Source organism: Ptiloglossa arizonensis, chromosome 1 (genome assembly GCF_051014685.1).
Source record: "Ptiloglossa arizonensis isolate GNS036 chromosome 1, iyPtiAriz1_principal, whole genome shotgun sequence".
Classification (NCBI taxonomy): Eukaryota; Metazoa; Arthropoda; class Insecta; order Hymenoptera; family Colletidae; genus Ptiloglossa; species Ptiloglossa arizonensis.
In genome coordinates this window covers 1,179,124-1,205,126 of record NC_135048.1, presented here as the reverse complement: position 1 = coordinate 1,205,126, position 26,003 = coordinate 1,179,124, and the positions used below count along the sequence as shown (strand labels likewise).

The window sequence follows — 26,003 nt, the reverse complement described above, 5'->3', positions numbered from 1 at the left end:
TGACGGTACAAGGAAGCGCTCTTAGTCCCGGTGTCTTTGGTCCCCCGAGGATACATCTCCCTTCGAAGCGCCGGTGTCCGAAGGATCTCTATAAATTTGCATGTAAAATACTAGCGGAGGTTCTCGCGACAGTGTCTACGGAGGATAGTCCGTCGCGTCTATTGACGCACGTTTCGAGACGCTCGGATTGCCTAATTTCGTTTCGACGATAACCAGAAGCCGGTTTTCTTGCCCGAAATTGGAGACACTCGGGAGATTCTGTTTCGTCGTATTCGTCGTTTCCATTGATCGCTCCATTGAGGGTTTTTCCAAAAGACGATATTTGAACGCGCGAGATACTTGACAACGGTGGAAAAGTCCAGGTGGATAATTTCCCTGGACAAAGGAAAGAGCCGTAGGTACCATCGAGGACGGTGTAACGATGCTCGGGGAAAGGAGAGCCGAAGAAGGGAAAAAAGAGACTCTCCGATGGTAGTAGGGACGGAAGAGGTACGTGAACAGTTTCGTAAACAACGGTTCGCGAATAGATTTGCGTCTATCGGATTTTGTTCGATCGAATCCGTGTAGGCTGCACGGAGGACCGGGGATGGTTGGAACGTGGCGATGGTACACGGACGGACGCGTGCGTGTATATAGGTTTTCGTTGGTTCGATCGGTACCGCAAACATAAAGATTCTTGGCGAGGAAAGTACAGCGAAACCCGCTGTCCACCCTTTGCGGGACGCGCGTCCCCCCGAACTACTAGGCATCGGGTATCGGCAGTGCACCCCCGGGTCCATTCGTCCATTCGTTGGGCCGGCCGGGTTTCCAGACTTTGGGCGTCGGGGGTGGACAAGCCAGGCTGACCGGTTGCCATGGTGACCATATGGATTGATCCGAGCAAATATCATCTCAGAAGACGCCCGAAAGAATCGTCGGATTTCAGAGAACTGCTCTCCCGATTTCCCCCTCTCTGGTGGTTCTTCCTCCGTTTCTTTCCTATCGTCGTTCGGGCGCTCTCTCGCTCCCGGGCAAAGCGGGAAAGAGAAGAGAAGAGAAGAGAAGAGAAACTTAGGGGCCGGTTCGGTCGTTGGCTCCGTCCATCCGTACGACTAATAGTCGTCTTGCGCGAGTAAAAGGCGTATATCGAGACGATCGAATCGCGCAGCCGGAATTGCGCGAACGACCGAAAGCATCGAGGGGAACGGTTCACCTTCTAAAACCGAGACGACGACCAGTTTTCCGCGCGTAAAAAATCCGACGGTATCGAGATTCCGATCGTAAAAATCTCTTCGGATCCGAGTGGACACGGTGGATACGTCTGCCGGGATGCCCCGTAATAACTTTGCGCGAACAAGTAGCGATGTAGTAAATAATGTAGCCTTGTAGAATGTTGGAAGGTACCAGTGCTCGCGAGTTAATAGCTCGCCTCTGGTAGACTTTCCGTACGACGAACGTCCAACGACCAACGACCAACGAGCAACTACCAACGAGCAACGAGCAACGAGCAACGAGCAACCGAGCAACCGAGCAACGAGCAACGACAACTAAGCACGATGAGTGATTCAGTGCGCGTCGTGGCTCGATCTCACTCTCCGCTACCTTCTAGGTTAGCGATCGGTGGTTCTCAACGCGCCGATCGTTCCGATGAATCCGGGATGACGCCTGGTAAGACGTCCTGCGGGGGACCACCCACGGGGACGACGCTCCATATAAAGGTCCATGATCGTCGCACCGCATTGTCGAACAGTTGCCATCGGTGCAAGCGGCGGCATCGGCATTCCTTCCGTTTTATCTTCTTTCCACCGGTTTCTTCTTCTTCTTAGGCGCACAATCTCTGCATCTCCCTCTTCCTCTTACTTTTCGTGGCTTCGTTTTTCTCGGTGAGGCTCTGTTTCTCTGGCTCGCGCTTCTTCTCGATCCGTTCCCTCTTCGCTGGTTCTTCTTACGATACGCCGTCCAACTTTATCCAGGATTCTTCTTCTTCGTTCTTTCTTCTACTCGTCCTTCTCTATCCGCTGGTTTGCGCATCGGTTCGCCCCTCTGGGTCCGTCCCTCTTGCCTTTCACCGGGTTTCTTCTTCTTGCGGCGAGAATTATAAATTAAGCTATTAAATGTGTGTTGAACGTTTCTTGCGGGACCCGGCAGGCTTCCTACGGAGACTTTAGGAACGGTCGCTGAATCCAGATAAGGACCGCTTGAGGTCGTTTCCCGAACCGATGGTCACGCCGGGCTGTCCCGTGGGTCAAAACGTCCCCCGACCGTCCGGTTGCGCGATTCGACACCTGGATTTCCATCCACGCGGTTTTTACGCTCGTCGAACGGACGCGGATCGACGTCGTGCGCGGCTCCTTCGCGCCTGTCGACAGCCGCCTGCCAGATCGTAATGCCGAGATGAAGCTTTGATCGCCTTCGTTGGTGGGCGCTCGTTCGTCGTTGTAAATTCAAGTGACGCTTTAATTAATTGCTGCCCGACCGGCGACGTGCCTTTCTTACGCCTGACGCGGCTCTAAGGACAACGCTTCGATGGCGTAATTAATCAGCGCACTGACATGCTTTTTCGCGCAATTGTCCAAATACGATTTTCGTTTCAGCAGCCTCGTTGAATTCGGTGGACGTCACGCGGCGGTTTCACGGCGGCGGTGCACCGCATTAGGTACGAACGATCATCGAAAAGAAGAAACGTCCTCGGTAGCTATCGTAAAACATATTCCCGCGCCGCGCCGCGCCTCGCCTCGCCTCGCCTCGCCTCGCCTCACCTCACCTCACCCCACCGCGCATCTTACGATCGACGAACAACCTTATTTCCTTCGATCTCGAAGATCGCCTCGTATCTCTACGTGCAATGTAGCTATTATAATTACCAGCTATTGCAAATACTAGCTTACTCGTTCCATTTGTACCCCGCAACACCTTGTATCCTCGAGTTCTTTCCAACGTGCTCCGCGGTACCGCTAATGTTTCCTGCTTCATATTGTCTTCTCCTTTTTATTTTAATTCGTTTCGTATCGATATCGATACGAATACGTATTACGTGTACTTTCGCGTAACGATCGACACGTTCCAAGTATATTATCCTAAACAAGAGTTTAGGTTTTTCAAAAATGTTTGCGCAAGTTCCGAGACGTTTCCTCGACAACTTGTAATCCATCGAGAGACTTAATTTACCTCTTGGTTCGACTTTGTTCGTACGGTGGTCGGTCGGGAGACGGTAACTTCCGGTTAAGTCAAACACAGCGTAAAGTCGCGGGAACTTCGGACTTGGCAAGTCCCAATGAGGCGTGTAATGCCATTAAAGGGAATCTTATTACGCTACGGCACCCTAACACGCTTCGTACACTAGACGCCTTCGCTTTACTGCAACAAGTACCCGTCTAACCTGGTAATTAAGTCCCGATTAATTCTCCGCTTACTTTGCCTGCCAAATGGCGCGGGACGAGAGGAATACGGAGAAAATTAAGACTTCGGGACAGAAAGAATATTTAGCGTTGGCGTGGTATTTTACGCACGAACGAGAACCTCTCGATGTTATTTCGCACCGAGTCGTGACTTTTCTTCGTATCGAACGTTCTAAGAGAATTACACCCTTAAACAGATTCCTGTACAGGTGGTTCGTAGCCTTCTGCTCGGTGAACTTTTCAACCACTTTCTCCCGCTTCTTCACTTTTACTACCTAGACCGTCGTTGCGGAATTCCAACAGTTTGCTCGGTTCAAAACGGGCTTTCTTCGATACTCTGACTTTGCGAATATAAACATCGTGGAGTGAATAAATTTCTACCGAGTCCTTTTCAACGTCTTCGCAACCGACGAAAGTTTGCCAACGACACCTTTCGGATCACTTTTTCTAACGTCATTTGCGATCGTGTCTACCATCTTTCGCCCAATTTGTTTAACCTGTCTGCCTGGTTCTCGATTGATCTTTCTTCGTGAAACCGATACAAAATACTCTAAGAGGACAACCATTGGTAGTTTTCACGACGACGTTAACTTCGATAAGAGTCTGCCACTTCTTAACCGTGATCCTCGATTCGTCGGTAGTCGAATCCGTACCATGAAAGTTCGAAACATCACGACGTTGAACATTTTCTGCGATCAACCTAAATTTATGGATCGAGACGACGATCGTATTGCGATGAACGCGGCTCTCGAATCGTGTAACCAATTCGCCGAGTCGCGCGATACTTGCATTCTGTTTCGAGGTTCTTTGTGTGAACTAAATACCTCGATCGAGCGCGTATCGATTCGAGGTGATTCAATAGGCACTATTGGGAAACGAGAAGACGAAACACTACCCACGAGCTAAACCACGCAAGGGACAAGGAGAATCGGCCGCTTCTTCCACCAATTCTCCCCACTTTTTAGGTTCTTAGCGATCGGACTGCATAGCATTCGGTCGTCCCGTAACTTCGTGACGTTTATTTTTCTACCGTATAAAATAATATTTTAATCTTATCTACGAAGCTAACGTACGTCTAGCATCGTTCCCATTTTCTTCGAATGTCAATGTATACACGATTTTGACACGTTTGCGATATCTCTCGTACCGACAAGTTCCTCGTTTCGTTCATCAGATTACGAATTGTGTCCTCGTCCGTCTTGACTGGACGTCCAGCTCGTGGCTCATCTTCCGGATTAAAACTTCCCTTTCGAAATCGATCGAACCACTTTCTGTACCTACGAGCCGATAAAACACCTTCTCCATAAACGACAGAAATTTTATTTCTTGCAATTGTACACGCACTTCGCTCGTTATTTTATCGAATACTGTACACGTATAAAATTCTTATAACTTTGCGATCCGTGGCTTTCGAATGCATTCCACGAACTAACCCGAAGCAAAACAGTGGCATCGCCCAAGCCCTTCTAGCTCCGTGTGTTTACGAAACGTAAGAAGTATAAACACACAGCGCCACGAATTTACGGGACGACCTACCCGATAGTAGGATTACCAAATATCAGAAGATAATTTAGAAATTTAGAAAGTATAGAAAATTCTAGACGCAGGATCGTCTCGCTGCATTAATAAAATGTAACGATACTTGGTAAAATTATAAATGTCTTTAATAGAGAGATTCGGGTAGAAGGATATCAAACTTTATTTTAACTTGTAACGCGATTATTACACGATATTGTACATTATTAAACAATAGAAACTAATTTTTAATTTAAGAAATTTCCAATATCCTTGCTCGCGTTATATCATTTCTGAATGCATAAAGAGCGACTGATTTCAGGTACCGATACAGTTTAGAATAGAACCTAACCTTACACTCTTAGAGATAACGAATCTCTCTCGTTAAAACCACCCATGGTTTTTCGACGGTGCGATCGTAAAGAAATTTAAAAAAGGAAAGCAAATCTCTTTCTTGATTTCGAATAAATAATGGTTCCTTGCAACTTGCAATGCTCGGAGGAACATATCAGAACCTTCGGAGCAGTCTTCTTGAGAACATTGTTGAACGAATTGAACTGTTTCATTTTCGTCTTTCTCTTTAAAAATTTAATAGCGTATAATTTAGTAAAAATTGTAGCGACAACTCCCGGTATAAATTAACGTACAGGCAAAATATGTGATAAAAAAAAGATAGTAGTTCCAATTCTCTAAACTTCCCCAAACCCATTGATCAGGCATTCCAAATACGTCAAGCTCGAAGGCATAACAATAATAAATATCTTGAGTTTACGTCTACGCCAATGTTCACCGTTGATGTATCTCACTCTGTTGCATTTTCTTTCGTTCCCTTCCTTTGTTACGTTTGAACAGAAGACGTGTTGGATTTAACAAATAATAACCAGTGGGTAGTGTTGCATGTTTTCGTTTTTCAATAGTACGTAACTACGTACATCGTGTCGCATCGAATCGCTACGCTCTTTGAAAAAATTATACTTTTCGTAGCCCTCGTTCGTCGTTGCGAGTATACGGATAATGAATCGATGTATTTAAACGATGAAATAACAAGACGATGCAAAACACACTATAGATACACACGAGATAGAACTCGCTTCTAACTGCGATTATCTCTATCTCTCTCTCTTTCTCTCTCTGTAACACCTGTGTTCTCCGTTACTGCTTTCGTACCGACTGTTCACATACCTTCCTCTCCCTCGATAAACAAATCGCGCGAATCATACTTTGCTACATTCATTTCGTAACACGAAACTTAATTTCTATACGCATTGTTTTTCACACATACGCGTCGCACTCGTTCTTTCGTACAAACATCGCTCACTTTCATACCACATCGTTACGTACTCTACCATAATCATATTATCACACTCGTGCTTTGCTGGACCGTATTTTACCTTAATCGAATCCTATTGATTGGTGACCAACGATCGACTATTAAAGATTTACTTCGTTTTCCAAAATTACTTCAGTACTCTAAAAATTTGATCACGGTCGGGCAATAAGAATGAATCAATAAATAACGCAAGTTTCATTGTCCTTTGAAACTGCATGACAAAGGCAGGGAGTAATTTCACGATTAGTATTACAAACAACGACGCAACCAACACCCTATCTACTTCGAGAACTCTTCGTTTCTTGTTCCGTATCTGCACGCGTACCTAATACGTACTCGGAACATTTAAACGCGTATTCTTCGCGATTCGCGAATTATATTATCATTAATAATATTGGCTCGTGGAATGTGTGATTTTGCTGGAGCGAACGTTAATTTATCGCCGTTAACTCGCATCGAGGTCGTTTCCATATTATTTTTATTCGCAAGAAACGTACAAAACTCTTTACACTCTTCGATAAGCTGAAGTAAGTATATCCTCGAGCGGGGAAAACGGCTAATTCGACGCGTTTCGAATTTCTCTTTAAAATTGCTCGATCATCAACGGTGCTTTCATCGACTCGACAATAATCGAAATAGAGAATTGAGTGTATTCGTAAAAACTTCTCCCCTCCCCTTCCAATTACAAAGACACGCACACAATCTAATAGAAATAGAAATACTAAAAATCGTTGATACGACCGTTATCTTGTATCGGTATTTAACGTCGAGAAACTAACAAGTAAGAAAGAAAAAGTTGCTGTAAATCTCGACGTATGTTACGTAGATTATCCGATGAAATATCTTTTGTTTTGTTTCATTTGTTCCGTGTCATTGTTAGTTGTGAAAAAGAATTGTCCGAAGCGGAGGAAGCCACGATCAAAGCCTTTCGCATCGAAGGTGCGATGCTTAATCGTTGAGAACGAGCGATCCGGATTTGAATCGTTTCGGCGATCCATTCGGTCGATATTTTTCCTTCGTAGATTATTTACGTCGGTCCTTCGACACCGTCAAAGTACGCGTTACCTTGCAAGACGGATTCGTCGAAAAAGAAAAAATAAATCGTCCACGGTAATTTTCCTTCCGAACAACAACAACCCTTTCAACCACCCCGGTACACCTGTTTACCTACCTCTAACGACGATAAAGTGTTCGCGGTGCTCCGAAACCGTGGCCGTAAATCAATACAAGCTAGAAAATAACTTCGCAATAATTCACAAAAGTGCGGGGAATCCCAACGAAAGGCCGTTACGTTGCCGGTGAGAAATTAAAATAAATCAAACTTATCTGTTGCTCCGGCCACTTGCCGGTGGTGATCCGGTACGTGTACGTTTTCGCATACGTGTGCGTACACGTACATACATACGTACATAAACGACTAAGCAGCGCGTGATAGAACACACCAGAGTATAGAAATATTTCCTTTGGTATCTACCATGGCTGTCCTGTCGTTATTAAATAACGGCTAACGTCCAAAGCGGCCGGATTACATTTATTCGAACGATGATCAAACACGCGAGATTACACCCACTTTCTTTTCAAAGACGCAACATACGTATTATAAATACCTACGTACGTATCTCAGCGGGACAAACGACGCCTTTTACGAGCGGAGAATAGACAATACGGTATAATTGTTTTAATATTAATGTTAAATTAAATTTTAATAATTTTTCTTTCCCTTTTTCTTTTTCTTTTAAACTGGAAAATATTTTAATCGATGATTTTCCTCATATATTTATACATCTTCGAGGAAGATTTACAAATTTCTACACAACTGATACACAGATGTTTAAATAGTTACAAGTCGTGTATTGCTGCCATGATAATATCCATTCCGTTGGATATTAAGCAAATAATTCGAAATCGTTTTTAATCTATAAAAGCGTTTTTAAACTATGAAACGAGTCGCATAAGCCGAAAAAATGAATCTCCCCTTAAGGGAATAATGCAGTCTAGCCACGCAACGAGTAAGAGATCTTTGGAATTTTACGAAACAAAAACTATTCGAGATATCAATTTGAAACTTTGCACCGAATTATTTATACAAATTTTTTCGAGTCGAGTACATTCTTGTACACAAAAGAACATAATCGTTTTCAAGGTAGGTGTATAACTTGCTTGCGTTTACGTTATCCAGGAATTACAACGCGTTTATAATTCCAAATCCCACAATAACTCGGTGTAAAAAAATGGCAAGGACGTAATATTAATTCAAACGAGTATAATAATGGTGTAAACTGGATTATTAGAAAAACCCCTGCGGTTCGATGATAACGTGCCGTTTTTTTTTTTTTGCAAAAATTTCCGAGTTTGGTATTTAAAGACATAACCTAATTTTAAAATATCACATTTTCCGTGGTTGGCGCGGAAAAGTGACATTTACTTTTTACACGTACGTAGTCATGTAAACAATATCAAATCGATCCGTCCACTAAATTTTACGAAATCGTGTCAAGCATATAATAACACGATTTCGAGAAACGCGAAAACGCGTTTAAAGTTTTAAATATACACTATTGGCACGTTTCGTGTATACATAGGTATAACGGTTTTCCATCAATTTTGTAATTTTTCTTTGCGTTTTTATCTAATATCGATCGTAACTATTTTCCAAAATGTCCCCCACGCGTCTTATTCGTAATAATAATCCCTTTGTCTTTACTTTCGACAAAACTTGAAACGTCTTACCATAATCGTCTCTAATGTATTTGTTTCGCTAGTAAGACATTAAATAAAAAAATTATATATGTTAAACTTACATTTTGAAAGTAACATTATAACTGTTGAAAGATTTGCAGAAGTTAAGAAAAATTCATTCTAAATGTCTATCGAAAAGATATCACAAGTGTATTATTTCTGATTATTTTCATATATTACCTTGCATTAATATACACTTTATATATCCGAGACTTAAATCTTCCAAACAGTGGGTTAATTTCTATAATCTTTTGTTTTAACGTTTCGCTACGCATTCCACAATTATTTAATTTTCTACCATAATTGGAGTAAAATGATCATAAATGCTCAATGGGATGAAATGTCTGGGCTCTAAGGTGATGTGTTCAAGGTGTGAGATGCATCGTATAGTATTCTATACTTCTATACGATCCGAACAGTACGTTTTGGATCGTTATCCTGCTGAAAGTAAAAGTTTTGTGACAAGACTAATTTTTCCCCATTCTGTTTAAAATTTTCCTTCGATATATGCAACTCTTACATTTATCTAAAGTCCCATTTATAAATATTACATTTTTTATACCACTTGCCCCCATATAACTTCACAGTGTGATAGAATCATTTTTGTGTTTTATCGTCGATCGTGTATTTCGGATTTCCGTATCGGTGTTGGTTCCTCTCCACACATAATTACGCCAACTAAACGTGAATTAAAAATATTGAATTTCCTCACGGCCGAGAATACAACGATATCTCGGAAACTATTGTCTCCATTTAGTTCCCTTTTCTGATTTCTCTTATTAATAAATGAGTACGATTTTCGCAAGTTTTTTTTCGCGAAGCATATTTCTTCTCGGTACGTCAACTTTCGAGCAACCCTCAAAGCCAACGGACTTTACGGGCTTTCTTTACAATATTTTCTACAATTTTCTTTCTTTTTTACAATATAGCTGATCGTCGACTTCTACGTACAACATTAGCCATCTCTTTGCAAGATTTCCCTTCCTTATGAAATTTGAATATTACTACTCGCTCGCATTTATGGAACTTGGACTTTTTCGAATCGATAATGTAAGTAGCTTTGCCCGATTATCGCAGCAAACTTACCAAACGATATCTTACCATCAATTCAGTTTGTCATTCCTGGCATTTGCTACGGAGATCCGATGTAAATACCGATCACTCTGTTTCAACATACATTTAACAATGAATGTTTTGTATACAACTGAACAAACATCACCCGATATATATTTTTATCGTTTAATGTTTCAACAGCAGCGTTGAAATACTTTTATCCAGCCACTCTTCGTACGTAACGTACCTATTCCACACCTTGGACAGTGAATCGTTAATAATTTATAACTGTTCGATGTGTACGAAATATTTTCGATGCGTGTGTTCGAATACCTAACGTATGGGAAAATGCGAAAAACGAAAGTAGAAATTTTTCAAAGTGCCAGACCGCATCACCCCTTGATACTTTAAACGAGAGACGTACGAAAACACTTACCACGGTTATAAAGAGCTCGAGAGATTCGACGGGATTACCGATCAAGGTTAAACCGACTCCTGAAAGGCTTCACGGTGTTAAGACGGTTCTCGTGCTCGAGGCAAGACTTATCTCCGACGGTTCGGTAAATTCAGTCAACCTCTTCCCCCACCCTTCCGTGAATAAATACGGTTAGTGGCCAGCCAAGGCCCTTTAGATCCCTTTGACCGGAGGGGGCAGTGCGCGGGGTGGATGGTGGTAACTGGTAAGTGCCTAGGGCGACCATCTGTGCCCTTCTGCGCCTATGCTGCCACGTGGATCGCGGTATGGTTTATGCGGCATTTGTTGCAGCTATGTGCATGTATTACCGTTAATGTGCCGGGTAAGCTAAAGTAAGGCATCGCCTCTAGCGGTAAGACGTACACAAGAGAACGGGGAAACGGTGTACGTCAATCTGAGTAACAATCGTCGACGTTTACGATAGCTTCCAGTTATCGAGTTTCGTTTACAGATTGCTATAAGTGCAATTCGTTGCTCGTTACGGTATTATTATTATTATTTTTAAATTAAGAAAAACAAACGGATTATACACTATATAATAAAGAAGGGACGTAGACGCATTGTACGAAAAGGACTAACGTTAACCAATAAACATACGTAATTGGCTTTTGAAACCGTATAAAGATCCATAGAAAATATCTATAATGTTATAAAGAGCATTAGAGTTGGTAAGAATAGTATTGATTGGATTCTTTAATCCATATGTAGATTTGGACTTTTGTACATAAAAATCTGCTTTGGTACACGATCTGGCAGTTAGAGATCAAGTTGCACAAGAAGAGGGGAGCAATCGATGTAATTATTGATTAAATTAAAAATAAAAATATGGTCAAGTACATTCTTCTGCGTGCAGACAGTGTATCCAAGTTGATCGTATTTAATATTTCAGAGTAATCGTGATCAAAAATCGACATTCGATGGTTAAATTTATATATGCACTTATATCAGGGCTTTTTGGGAATCGTATCATCGGAACATACTCCAATAACGGGCGAACAAGGGTAATCCTTTAGCAAGGATCGAATTAAAATCGCAGAAGAAAGGTAAAATGGAACCAAGAATTTTTCAGGCGGAGTTAACAATTTCAGAAACACGGTTAAAAAAGTCTAAGGTACAGGAGAAATGAATTTCTAAATCCTTTGCTTCTGTTATTCGGGAGATAATACAGTTACTAAGAGAGCAAAGATAGATAAAAGGTTCGGAACAACGGGAGGACCTCGCAACGTGACATTTTTTAATATTGAGATCCATGCCTTTTCTAAGACACCATTCAGAGAAACGATCAAGGTCAGTAGCATAGAAGCTACTAATTTGTATTGATCTGCAGTATCGATAAATGGTATAGTTATTCGAGCCTAGCTCACTGTCGGAAAAAAACTATCGTTAAGCCAGGCTTCTGTCAGGATCAGGACATCGGATTGAAACGAGGAGCAAGCAACCTCGTGTTGCAAATTATTCAATTTCGTGCACAAACCCCTGACATTCTGATAATATATCGTTCCGTTTCGTGCTAGCTTTGCGATTGTTGTCGATTAGAGGCAACAATTACAATTTTTAGACGTACATAATAGTTTTGTCTTAACCGTTCGTATCGCGCAATTTATTACGCAAATCGTTCAAGTACGCGCATCGTTTCACCGTAGAGTCGTTGGATATTTCAGCAGGTCCAGTGTATCTTGATTTATTTTTTAGAAGTTTAATCGGGTCGCTCGGCGAATTAAGAGATGCAGAGAGGTCGAGGTTTACCGGAATTTGTTCCCCGGTCTTTTAACGGAAAAGTTGTCTACGGTTTCGTTAACTCCAGTTTCGGCCAATATTACCGAACCGGAATAAAATATCGTGTAAAATTGATTTACTCTCCCCGTTAACGTTTCTTACTTCGGAATTAAGAATTTCAGTACTCGAACGATTGGGTTATTAAATATACACTCTCGCGTGATCAACATTAAAAAGAGTTGCCGCTTACGGTGTTATCCCTTTATCTTTACGCCATCGCGTCGTAAATTACACGGGCACCGATCGTGACTAATTAACCATCCTTTTCAGCGATATCGATCGACTAGCTCTCGGTACAAGAGAAAACAATAGCGCGTACGAAGAATCGCGATGATCGCGGTGCCCGATAATCGCGAACCAGGCCGTTACGATAATTTTGCAACGCTCGTTACCACGATAATCGGTTACGCTCCTCTCTTATTTTATTATCGGGAATTGCCTCTCCATGACTAATTCGTAGCGCGCAGATACACGCACACGTACGCGGCACAGGCTAACTGTGGCTCGTCTGGTGGCGATAGCGGCATGCACGCTAAACGACGTGTGCGAGAGGGGCGTATACACCCCGTGTATTAAGTTACACCACTACAGTTTGGTAACGCTACGATCGTTGAGTCACCCCCTACTGGTCCCTCTCCTACTGTCAGGGTTTTTGGCTACCTCTATCGGAATAACCCTGTCCAAAAAGATCGCGACTGGTTGGAAATTACGTGTCGCGGCGGGCCAAAACTGTTGAAGCAGTCCACGAGACACGACGCGTTGAAACAACGAGCGTATCTCGATAAATTATCAGCACCGCTTTCGACTAATACATACTTCTTAACACTGGCCTCACGAATGTTTCTTGTATACCTATTTCCACGGACACCCGTCAAATTGACGGGTAAAGGAAACCACGCATCGTCTTAAAAAAAAAAAGAAGTTGATTAAACGCATCACTTAATGCAAGTATTGTCACTTTTATTTTTATTAAAATTTAACTTCCTCGACCGATTCAAACGCGAAATCTTTTCTGAATATTTTCGAATCGGCGTATACTTTGTACGATATCCAAGAATCGATGACTATTAAATCTAACAAATGATAAAAAGTCTGAAAAGGCCAACGGAAAAATACTGCCTTCATATCGCTTTTACACTTTATTTGCGCGCTATTTGATCGACTACATCTACTCCAAACTTGGTCTAATTGTAAAATCAAATTTAATTGTTTCCGGAAAACGTTTGTAATTGTTCTCAAGTTTCGCGTGTGTATATTTTGTCCTTAATAACGATACTTTTACTTTTCGTTCACTTTGGTAAATAGTGCAATTATCCGATTTCTATCGTTGCGTTCTCTTGCTGGTTTCGGTAATTCTTATTTGTTCGCTCGATCGATCCCAACCAAAGTTATATTTTGCCTAAGTAATTGTTTTGTAAGTGGTATACCGATGAAAAAGTTATTTGCAGCAATGTGTCTTTCTTTCAAATATGGTTGAAAACCATTTATGATATATTCTTTGTTCTGGCGAACCGCGGCGTGTCCGATATTGGGTTCGGTGACATCGGACCCAAGATATTTTCTTTGAATTATGATTCTTATTTCTTTTCTACTTTCCGACCACTCTTACATTTGTTACCAGAGAAGTAATTTCAGTTTCTTACAATTATCTATGAATGCAACTTATCCGTCGATACGACGAGTTTCCGGGAAAATAGGTGTACATCGTGCAGAATTTTGAAATTACAAAGCTGAAAGGGAAATAGATTCGAGTATAGGCATATTCGCATCGTCCCATCCATAACAATCAGCGTAAATTTGAAAAAAAATTATAGCAATAGTTTTTGTCATTTTGCTCGTCGAGTCAGAAATTCGTCAAACTGGCCTGTAAACCTAGTATTAAAATCGACTTTGTTCCGTCGCAGAGAAATTATAGGAGTACCGTAGTTACCTATTACCTGAAAAGAAACCGCTCGATAAATTTCATTTTTTTTTAATAGTAAATTTTACCGAATCCGTCGATACTTGAACAATCAAAGAGACGCGAACACACGCGCGCAAGATGTCCGATGTGTATGTCGGGCAATGTCGGCATCAAATGAACGCACGACTCACCCTATTTCCGCGCCTGTACTACCCTCTACCCTAAATTGCCAATTTTATCGATAATACGAATCTAGTAATTCGATAGAGATAGAACGCAAATTCGGTTAATTGTTCCTTCGAAAGGAATAGACGACAGGGGTTAGCAACGAGCACGCTTTTTGCCCTGTTGTTGCCCGCACGATGGTCGGGGGTAACAGGAACGGTGTTGGATATCTTCCTGCAAGATTGAGTTTCCTTCTGCATGTGTTACCGATGAACGAAGGACACGACCGACAACGATGCATGCCGTACAGATGGACCAGATGGCACGGATCTATTTCTCTTTTCGTACAATATTGCGAATTCATATTTTATACGTTCTATATAAAATCTCGCTCGATGCGTACCTACCTACGTACACTGGCTCGACAAAGTACTCGTACGCTACGTTATAAGGAAATTCCCCTAACTTACGAGTCCGATTTTAATGAAAGTTTGTAAGCAAGTAAAGCACACTGAGTCGCATATGACGTACTTCTCTTGTCGACGAAAAATGTTCTCGAGAAGATAAAATCAAAATTCGAAAATTCAACGTTTCTTCGTTTTCTTAAAACTTTGGAGAATTTTTTCCCAGTGGAACGAGAGAGCACTAAAAAGTAAACATTTTTTGTAGGAAGATTTCTGTCGTATCTCGCGCGAGTACAAAGTTTTAAAGAAAATGAAAGTAGTTGCAAGCTCTCTTCAGTTGCGAGTGAAATCAACCTTTAGAAAGTGCCACTTTCTTAGCGATTTTTCAACAATACGACAACTTCGTATCAGTGCGAAGTAGAACAAAACTTTTCGTGTGAAAAATGTTTAACTCTTAGCGCTCTATCGTTCCGTTACGAAAGATATCCAAGAATTGTTGCATTAAAAAAATAAAAAAGACATCAATACCTACGAGACTTGATTTCACCTTCTTAAAAAAATTTCTCATTTTTCAAAATCAGTTTTACGGGTAAAAGGAATATCTTTACAATGTAGCGTACGAATACCTTTTTGAGCCGTTGTATATGTACGTAATCGTAACGTAGAGAAGAATACGATAGTCGATGATGGATAAAAGTTCGAACAAATTTCAAGTTAGCGAATTGATTTCGTTTTTAATCGAATTTTCGCATTTGATGACATTCGAAACAAAAACCTCGTGTATATTCGGGTTACCGAACGATACTGGTTCGAGAACGCGTTTGTTCGTCGTTTCAACTCCGTTGCGATATGTTCGGTACGATGGAGAGTAACGGTAAACAGAAAATAGACTGAATTCATTTTACAGAACATACACGTAGCTGTAATACATACTCGGCTTACCCTGACCCACATATTCCGTACTCAATCAATTACCTAGGTAGGTATAGCCGATAGAAGCCAACAGCCAACTCCTCGGCACATACTCAAATAGTACGACGGTTGATACATACCCTTGTTTTAACTTCTCAGCACGGTACTTGATATCGCTTAATACGAAGGAAGGCAAAAAAAGGCGACTCGAGTCTTTTTCTCTTACTTCTTCTTTTTCTTCTTCTTCTTCTTCTTCTTCTTCTGCCCGCGTATGTATCTGCGTCCTTCTTTGAATCGCTTAATTTACAATGTCGGTATGTACCTTCCATCGACTACGCTATTAGTATCCTCTCAACGCCGCGTAAATATTATCGTCTTCCCCGTAAATTCTTAAACGAGTCACGTTTTGCAATCGCGTATACGAATCTCAATTTTTCGTAATGTACCTGTGATGATACGGTTATCATTGAGTATACAACGATGCGATATGAAAGCGAACGATACTTGTACGGAAGAATGAGCGTAACGCGTATGTATCGAAAACATTGCGTAAAAATTGAGGTTCGCATTATGAAATGAGTTATGGCTTGGACGTGAACAATCGGTACGAAAACAGCATCGAGAGAATACAGTGTTAGAAACAGAGAGATAAAGAGAGAGAGTGATAAACGCAGTTAGAAGCAAGTCGCTGTCGTTATAATAGTGTGTTTTGCATCGTCTTATTAATAGTTGTATTATTTCATCGTTTGAATTTATCGATCCATTACCGGTATACTCACAGTAACATTGTACCGAAACGAAACGAAACGAAACGAAATTTATCGACGAAATTCATTTTACCAAGGAAAAAAAGTCTCGCCGGTGAAAACCCGTGCAATAAAATTCGATGCGGCAACGGAGCGTGAAACCGCACCAGTTCGTCTTCCCTGAACCAGAGCCAGATCGTATCCCCTAATTTTTTAAATGGCCATTTAAAGGGTTGGTGTCCCAATTAGCATGCTAATCGGAAAACCGGCCAAAGTTTCGAGCACCGAGATCCCCAGACCGGAAAGTCCTGTTAAAAAACAGTGGCGAAAACGACTCGCGCGGCGACGCTCGTTGGCTCGTGGCATCGTGTGTACCCTCGTGATTGTTCGGAATAGATAAGAAGATAATTGCGCGCTACCACTCATTCTCGCCACACCCGAGTAAACGAACGCGCAGCTCGCGTGACGCGTGCGCTTCCACACACCTTTCCTGTCCGCTTTTGATATCAGCCCAGTACACACGTCCATAGAGGTACGTACGAGCATAAAATTGGGATTGCCAACAGGATGCTACCGGCACGGAACGAACGCGTTCGATGCCTATAAAGGAGCGTCCCCACGAGCGTAACCACGGACCGCGAACGTTTCTCGCGAGTTCCCTCGCGACTCCAGTGAATCGGAAAAATCAATTATCAAATTACGTCTTCGAAATGGTCAATCAACGAAACAAACGTACAATCGATACGTGGTTCTCGAAACAGAAACTTCCAATTTTACATTCGAGCTCGAATCAATTTAACACCTTGACAATTTTTATGCGTAACGCGCGAAAACAAAGTGCAAAAATTTTAGGTAAAATCGAAGCAATTTTTTTCAAAGTGGCGCCATTTGTTTCATTTGTTGCAGGTAGTTACGTATGTACGTACATATTACGAACGAAAGCTGCACTCGTATAATATACACAGAGGTTCAAAAAAGTATTCGTACGCTATATTATAAGGAAATTCCTATAACCTGCAAGTACGATTTTAATGAAAGTTTATGCACGTGTAAAGCATACTGGACCACGTATTGCATAACTTTTTTTGTCGACAAAAAATATTCTCGAGAAGATAAAATCAAGATTCGGAAATTCAACGTTTTTTTCATTTTTCTAATACAATTTTTTGGGGACTTTCTTCACTGTTGAACGACAGCCTGAAAATTTTTTATATGAAAATTTTCGTTGTATTATACGTTTATATTTGTTTAAAATCAGGTAAAATCCGCCTTTACAGTGCCACTTTCTCTTCAATTTTTCAAATACAACTTCGTAATAGTGCAAAATGAAACAAAGCTTTTCATATAAAAATTGCGTCTTCGTAATTGTATCAGCGAGCGCGAGAAGTTTCAGTTTAATACACCGTGTATTCTTTTCCGTCTTTAAAAGTTACTCGTTTACACGAGAAAACCACCTTAAAAGTACCTACCGATCGAGTCACTCGAAGAGAGCCGTTTCTAACGCAACAGTATCTCGCGCGTGAACTGACATTTTTATCGAAAGATCTTGCATAATTACTCGAGTAACTATCAATCGACAAAGAGAAATAATACGTCCGGATAAATTCCTAAGAAACGTACCCAAATACGTGGTTTAAATAAATACCTGTGTAACGAGTAACAAGAAAAATTCGGCAACTTGAAAATTTCCAAAAAATTGAAAATTTACAAAAATGTAACTTAATCTGTAGAATAATGGTCCGTGGAATGAAAACATCCCTTGAAAGAAATTGTGGATTTTTACATTATCGTGATAATTTCCAAAACAAATTAAATTCAAAATTTTGCGATCTTTTTATATTTTTGAAAGAAATTCTTTCTTTGAAATCGTATACATGATTTGTATCGTACATCTTTTTTAACACAGAAAGTCGATCATTTACTTGAAAATACATACTCTACGATTTTGAGAATTATTTTATATTTATATCGTACAATCACAATTTGCGAATTATTATTAGAGGGAAAAACAAAATAAGAAAACCTATAAACATTACAATTGTTTAATAATAAACATTGTGTGTAATACGTTAGAATACTATAAATGATTTTTCAACACATTTTCTGCTGATAATTCTTTAAACATAACATTTATAATTGTTACGGTAAACATTTTCTTCGAAAAAGTGCTTAAAACAAGAATATTTTTTGCACCGCATTTTATTATATTATTGCATTCGCGAAGGTTTATATCGTAATTGTGTAACCTGAATTATATAGATCGATCCTTAGCCAACGTCCGCTGTTTCTATTATCATATTAACGAATGCGCTGTCTTTCGACATCTATTTTCAATCTGATTAAGTGTAATTAAGTGATCGTCCCGCAGATGATTTTTGAAATTCTGTTTCTTTACTCTCTAAATTTCATACTCACCAGTTTTCTGCTCTAAAACTCGATTTGCTTTTTTGCTTCCAGAACCCATCTTCGCAAATCTATGCCATGAATAATAGATTTTTGATCCACAGCTTCATGAAACTTCATCGGTTCATACTCTGTTATGAATTTGTACTTATCTCTATCAATAGCAGTTCTCAGTACAACTGAGAAGCAGACTTTACTTCTTCAAAATGGGACTGTACCGCAGAAAGTCCCGAATGTTGTCTCTTACCACATGTCCAATACTCAACCGCACGTGTCTTATAATCCAAGTTTACGTTTTACCGTCTTCTCTAAGCGCTGGACAAACGTGAGTTTGCACATTGTGTGATTGACGAATTGTCGTGATCAATTACGATTTCTTCATCCTTGGCATTTATTCCATTCGCAACAAATACGTCTTATAGTTCTAATTCGTGACGGTTTACATAACTGTGCAGTTAGTTTACAAAATTCAGCTTCGATGACTTTGATCTTGATATATTATCAAGGTCAAAACCGCATATCGTATGTGTGTTTATAGGTTTTCTTATTTCGTTTTTTTCGCTAAAAAACTATTATCGACAAATATGTTGTCAAGAACACTCCTAAATGACCCCCAAGCAGTTTTTACTCGTTCCTAACTTCTAAGTAAAAAATTATTAACTAGAAACGTTTGAGAAATATAACAGTTTTTTTCATCGTTTCTAACAATGTTTTTCTATACGTAAAATTGCTATCGTCGTTCGTAATACTCAAAGAACGGAAGAAAACGAGTAAAAATATTATATGTTACGAGCTCTGTTCTCTTATTTTCTACTCTCCCTATTGGATAAAATAGAAAAAGTCATAACGTCTTTTGAAAATATACTATGGAATTTAAAGTAAATTTCTTTGTAAAAGCAGTTGAAAATAGTTATTTTGACTGGTTGGTAAATCCAATGTTAATCGGGCCTAGTCCAAGTCTCCAAAGAAATTATAATTCGTTATTATATTAATTCAATAAATGGTAATACTATTGAAAATAAAAAATCATATTCTTCAAATATTGTTTGTTAACGTTGTTCAATTAAACAATAAGCAACAGCCAAAACCTTTTGGAGGATACTCAGGAAAGTGTCCTTGACAACATATACGATACAAAGGGAATCTGAATCCCTTAAACTCTGTAATTATCAAATGTAGTACTCAACAACTTTATAATAGTTGTTAAATTTATTAAAACACGTGACATTTCTACGCAAACTTATCCAAGATTAACTATTGCATATATATTAGAAGGTAAACGCGAGCATTTTTTTTACACACATAAGAACTGATGATAACAAGTTCTCTTTTCCTATTTGCTGTTCTCAATTCATCGCTCGATTGACTCTCGCAAACTTGATTTTATGTAACGCGACGATACCAAAACTTTTTACGGGCTATGGAAATTAGTATCGTTTTCGAGAATTCAAACGTTTTGTAACACGATGCTGACAATGCACTTGCAGTATTTTTATCGTGCTTTTAATTACTATTGAATATTCAAACACATAAACTTTTGTAAATTGTAATCGTAAAAAAGAACGTACAACTATAATATTTTGAAAAATAAAGTTATATTCTTTTCTTTTTCGTAAGTCGGAAAGTAAAAAATTGGCATTATTTGTCAAACGTCCGTAAAATCAACGATTTTCCAAATTTTGAAAACTTCTCCGAGATACGTTTAAACACCGCGAAGGTATCCAAATCTCGAGAAAATTTGAAAAAGTGTCCGATTTCGCGGAGAATGCTCCGTTCGCGTCATGGTTCTCTGCTTTGGTCACAATGGAAGTTTCTTCGTATCGAAAGGGCCATTAAAAGTAAGCCTTCGTCAAGTGTTTCGTGTTGTTCAATATAGATAGAGCAATGGAAACGCGATTTTGACCCAAAACGATTTGTACATCGTCGCGAGATCTATGTACCTTGCAGAAGTGCACGCGATTGATTTACTTATCTTTATGATTTCGTGCGCTTCCTTTATTCGCTATCGATATCGAACGTACGAACCCGGAATTACGATCGTTATCTCCACCATGACACAAGGATAAATGTATACGAGTAATTCATTAGCTTATCGTTTTATTCGACCGATACACGATACGAGAATGTCAGCGTGTTGACGTAGAATCGTTGCGCCCCAAAGGTATCAAATACGGTAAATTTTTATACGCGATACAATGTTTCGCCTTTGGTACAGTTGAAAGAGGAAACTTTATCGTAGTAAAAAATTGCAAAACACTCGAGACAGAAGAGTTACCGTTTGAATAAATGTTCTCACATTATTTGAACAAAATCAATTGCAACGTGACAAACTGAGACCGAATTCTGTTTACTACCTAGCCATATTTTATTACCCAGTTCGCAACATTTTGGCATTTAAAACGCAACGTCGTTCGGCATTACAGAGCAAGTAGATATCCACCGAAAATCGTTTCGAGAGAATTCGGATCATTAGATTCCGTATCACGTTAGCTATGGCGCAAATCTAATAGAGTGCCTGCAGCATCAAATGTCGCTGCTAGTTGTAGAGGGGTTGCAGTATTGTAGTTTTTGATTGGCTAATCCACCCTAATCTAATCGAACGTTCCCCGACATTGTAGCCGTTAGAACTGTCCTGCAGTGTCGTTCCAACCAATCACTATTCAATTACGAAGTACAATCTTACGATAACCTCGTTCATGGATCGTCCAGCATTACGATGCCAACAATTGTAAGACGAATAGAAAGAAAAAGACTTTTTTAAACCCAACGATACACTACGTCCTTCGTACGCGTTACAAAGTGATTCAAGTTCGTAGTTTTATTAAACGCTACGTATGTCTACTCTGACGAGTGCAGGCTCGAAACAACGCTCGATGACAAGGATGACTACAATGAGCATATTCGTTGCTGTAATTTCGAATCGATTTTCAACGATGAAAAACTGCTACAATACGCCGCGAAATCATTTTTGTTCCCTTCTCGAAAACAATATCGTCTATTTGTAATGTAAATTTTGAAACACGCGCTTTGCGGAAGGAGATTTTTATTTCGACGACGGGGAGCGTAGAGATTATTCTCGAAAGTATAAAAATGCAATGTTCCGAGAGATTAAATGATGGTTAGGAATAATCAACATCGATGCGTGGAGTATCGTATGTTCTGATCTTTAAAAACATCGACAATGTGGAAAAGCACATCGACGACTTTATCGCGAGTAAAGGCCAACTTTTTTTTATCGAGCTGGCATCTGTAATTTGCTCGAACGACAGGAGAAGGTCCTGAAAAATCAATAAACGAATCGTTTCGTTAGGAGTCGATGATGAACAGCGAATTTGTTAAAAAATAACAGATTACTCGTTTGTACAGTCGGTACGTAACACACTTTTATACATCGTTTTGTTCGTAACAAATGGAAAGGAAAATTACACCAAAAGAGGAAACAAATACGTAAATGATTCAAATTTTGTTATCGAATTACTTGTTTTCAACCGTGCTTAATCAACATCCTTCGAGAGGGAAACTTGGGTTAAACATATCGGGATTACGTTTTCATTTGGAATTCGTGCACACAAAATTGACACGTTTGTAGAAACAGTTTACTCGTCCGTTTCGCATCGAAATTGTTCGTTGCCTTCTCGGTAAATACGAGAACGACGATACTTGTCGTCCTTGCGCTTTCCAAATTTTATATAGATTTGTTCGATGATTAAGGAAACTCCGATGGCGCGTACCAAGATCGATCGATCGATCCATCGATCGATCGTACTACGCGGTAAGATGCATTCTATGATTCGCGGAGTGAAAAAATATCGTATTGCGCGAAACCGGTTTTCTATTGCGCAGGCAGTTGCGATCGCTCGCACGTGATTAAGGATTATCCCAACCTCGATGATATCGAGTCTTCCTCTACGTACTTCGCATTACATTATTCCAGATTCCGCTTACCGGACTAGCCCCTGCGGGATGAACGATTCTCCTCGCTGGTTCCATTTTTACCATTCGAATAGATATTCTTTCCTACGAAAAGCCACCGTAGAATCGCCTTACGATTATCTATCGATTAATTAATCGGATACATATATGCACATATGTATAGATATGCGGGACACGTTGTCCCGCGCAGAATCCTATCATTAAATCGCGTATACTCGAGCAATTTACCCCTTATTCTAGTTGCGAAACGTGTTTCTCTGGAATCTCCGAGCCTGCCCTGATTTCAAGATCTCGTCCCGCGTACGCGTTTCATTTTTACGAAGATATTCCCTCGCAAATACGACGGATACTCGTACCGACGTTGGTATCCGAAAGCAGCTTACCTTATCGATAACGCGTTCCTACGCGGTATTTAAATTTCTCGTATCGGTATTCAAATTATCGATCGACCGCACGTCGAAGATCGATACTATTTTCACGAGTCGCGTAAGAAATGTGAAACGTACGTTGTTTCGTTGCTTCCTGTGTATCTGTATTTACGATAACAATGTTGAAACGTTTTTAACTTTTATCGTTGCTGCCTCGATCGTTGCGTTGTATTCAATTAAAATAGCTTTTCGAAAATCAAAGTATAACGAGAGAGCGTCGGGTGAAACGATATCAGAGAAGTTTTTATCGGTAACAATGTCGCCACTGTGAAAAAACTGAGACGAAATTCTAAGAAAATTAAAGTAATCGACAGAGTTTATCGAGTTATTTTAAACGATCCTACTGCTCAACTTTCTTCCCGAGTTTCGCGTACAAAATGGATTTACCACAACGCTTCGATCGCAACGTAATTGGTACAGTATTAAATAACGATAAAATCTTGACAGAAGTTTCTCTAACGCGTAATCGAGCGCCGATACTGTTCGAAACATTTACGATATCGAGTTTGACGATAATAATTCTATGCCGCTTGTTTGCTTATAGAGAGAGAATAGGAGTAAGTTTATCGAACCGAGATGCTGTACAGGCGCAAATATAGACATTCGACACACCCTAAGACCGAGATATCTGAGCACGATGGTGCACGCGAGGGTGCATACATTGTGTCGAGCCACCCTCCTCTTCAACGACGCCCCGGTAACACCACCACCACCACCACCACCACCACCACCCCTCTCTCCCCCTCTCTCTCTACAGAGCCAATAATGCTGCGTACCAGTGGGCTACTACGACGGCTTATTATTTTCCTACGGCTCATCGAGCCCAATGTACTCGCTATCAATTACAAGACATTCCACGCGCGACCCCTTCGGCGGACTTGGACGGATCAGCCTAATCAGAATTCCATCTGGTAAACTTTTACGTTATGCCCATTCAGCCACCGTACCAACCGCATAATGGAGAATAACGGGGATAGGCGTCGAGGCACCGAGTTTACGAATTACCTATAGTGGCTCCAAAAAATATTCGTACGCTATATTGTAAGGAAATTCTTCCGACCGTTGAGACCGATTTCGATGAAAGTTTGTGCACACGCAGAGCATCGTGGTGTATAAAAAAATGTTGTCTCGAAGATATCGATGGTTGTTTTTTATTTTTTTAATTCAACAACTCTTGAAAATTTTTTGCAACAGAATGACGAAGCACTAAGAGTTAAACATTTTTCAAGCGAGAAGCTTCGTTTCGTTTCGCACTATTACGAAGTTGTATTTGAAAAATCGAAGCTTGCAACGAACTTTCATTTTCTTTATAACTTCATAGTCTTGCGAGATACGAGAAAAATTTTCGTACAAAAAATGTTCACTTTTTAGCGCTGTATCGTTCAACCGTGAACAAGGTTCCCAAAAATATTGTATCGAAAAAATAAAGAAACGTTGAATTTTCGGGTCTTGATTTTATCCTCTCGAGAACAGTTTTTGTCGACAAAGACCCAATATGCTTCACTTGCTTACAAATTTTCATTAAAATCAAACTCGTAAGTTAGGGGAATTTCCTTTTCATATAACGTACGAATACTTGTTCGATTCATTGTACATGGTTAACTCGTTAAAGCGTTGCTCAAAATTACCGAATAACATCCCGCTTCTATAGACGCGTTTCGATTTACGTTCGTGGAAGTTGCACACGTAATCGCAAACGTTTCCGACTAAACGACACATTCATCGTCGCGGTTTTATCCCTGTTCCGAATCCACAAAGAACGCGGGACAAACCCGACTCATTAAATAAACACGAATCGAAGAGAAAAATCGGCGAGGCTGCGTCAAAACGAGGAGCTGTATCGCTGGCATTGCCAGCTCCGACTATCGAAGTCGAAAGAGGAACGGTCGGGACATGTATGTAAATGGAAATAACATTATCCATTGCTCTTGCGGCAATAGTAGGCTAGGAAGATAGACAAGCAAAGAGGAAAGGACGAACGACGGAAGGAAAAAGGGAGAGAAAACCGTAGAGGGTACTAGAATCCGAAATTCGAGGGAGGGAGTACAAAATGCATTTCACCCGCTACCCTTGTCGCCCACGGCGACTACATGTCGCAATGTAAACGCGAACTCCTCCGCGCTCGACATATGGCCGTGTTAGTTGCCTTTACCTATACTTTTCTATGGCCATATGACCGGTAGGCGTATAAACCGAATAGGCAGAGCTTAACCGCCAACGGCTGTGGACCGCGACCATCGTTTCGCGATTTATTTAAAAATATCTAGATGTATTTGCAAGGAAACGATTCGTCCATGGATCGTGTTTCAACGAACGGTCGAAAAATATTTCATTAAATTTTCATCGCGTATCGTTACTTTCACGATCTGTATTAATTGCAACTATTTCGTTACTATCGTTACTATCGCTATCAGTTTTAGCTGAAACTGTTACAAAATTATTAACCGATTGGAATTTGAATGCATCATTTTTTGATCCATCGGGAAGAGGAGATCCAATTTTATATTAACATTTATTTTGATTTTTTGATCATCTTGAAGTATATACTTTAATCCTTCCTGAATTTGGTTCAGTTTCTCGTATTATTTTTAACGAAATAGAGAAAAAGTAAACATTTAGTAACTTGGGTATAATTTATGCAACAATAGGAATTGGATTTTTAGGATTTATTGTTCGAGTTCATGTATTTACAGTGGAATTAGGTGTAGATGCACGAGTATATTTCACTTCGGCCATTATAATTATTTCTACAGAATTAAGGTTTTCAAACGATTAGCAATTTATTATGAATCAAAACTAATTATAAATCTTTCAATTCTACGAACCTTAGGATTCATATTTTCA

At 40.1% G+C, this 26,003-nt stretch overlaps 1 protein-coding gene and 1 pseudogene across 1 annotated transcript in view; one reads left to right on the top strand and one right to left on the bottom strand.

Moving 5' to 3' along the window:
• The window catches only part of Kn (EBF transcription factor knot), a 153,762-nt gene that overhangs the window by 76,582 nt on the left and 51,177 nt on the right, over positions 1–26,003 (top strand). The window lies entirely within an intron of this gene.
• On the bottom strand, positions 3,567–5,117 carry LOC143153697 (small ribosomal subunit protein eS1-like; annotated as a pseudogene).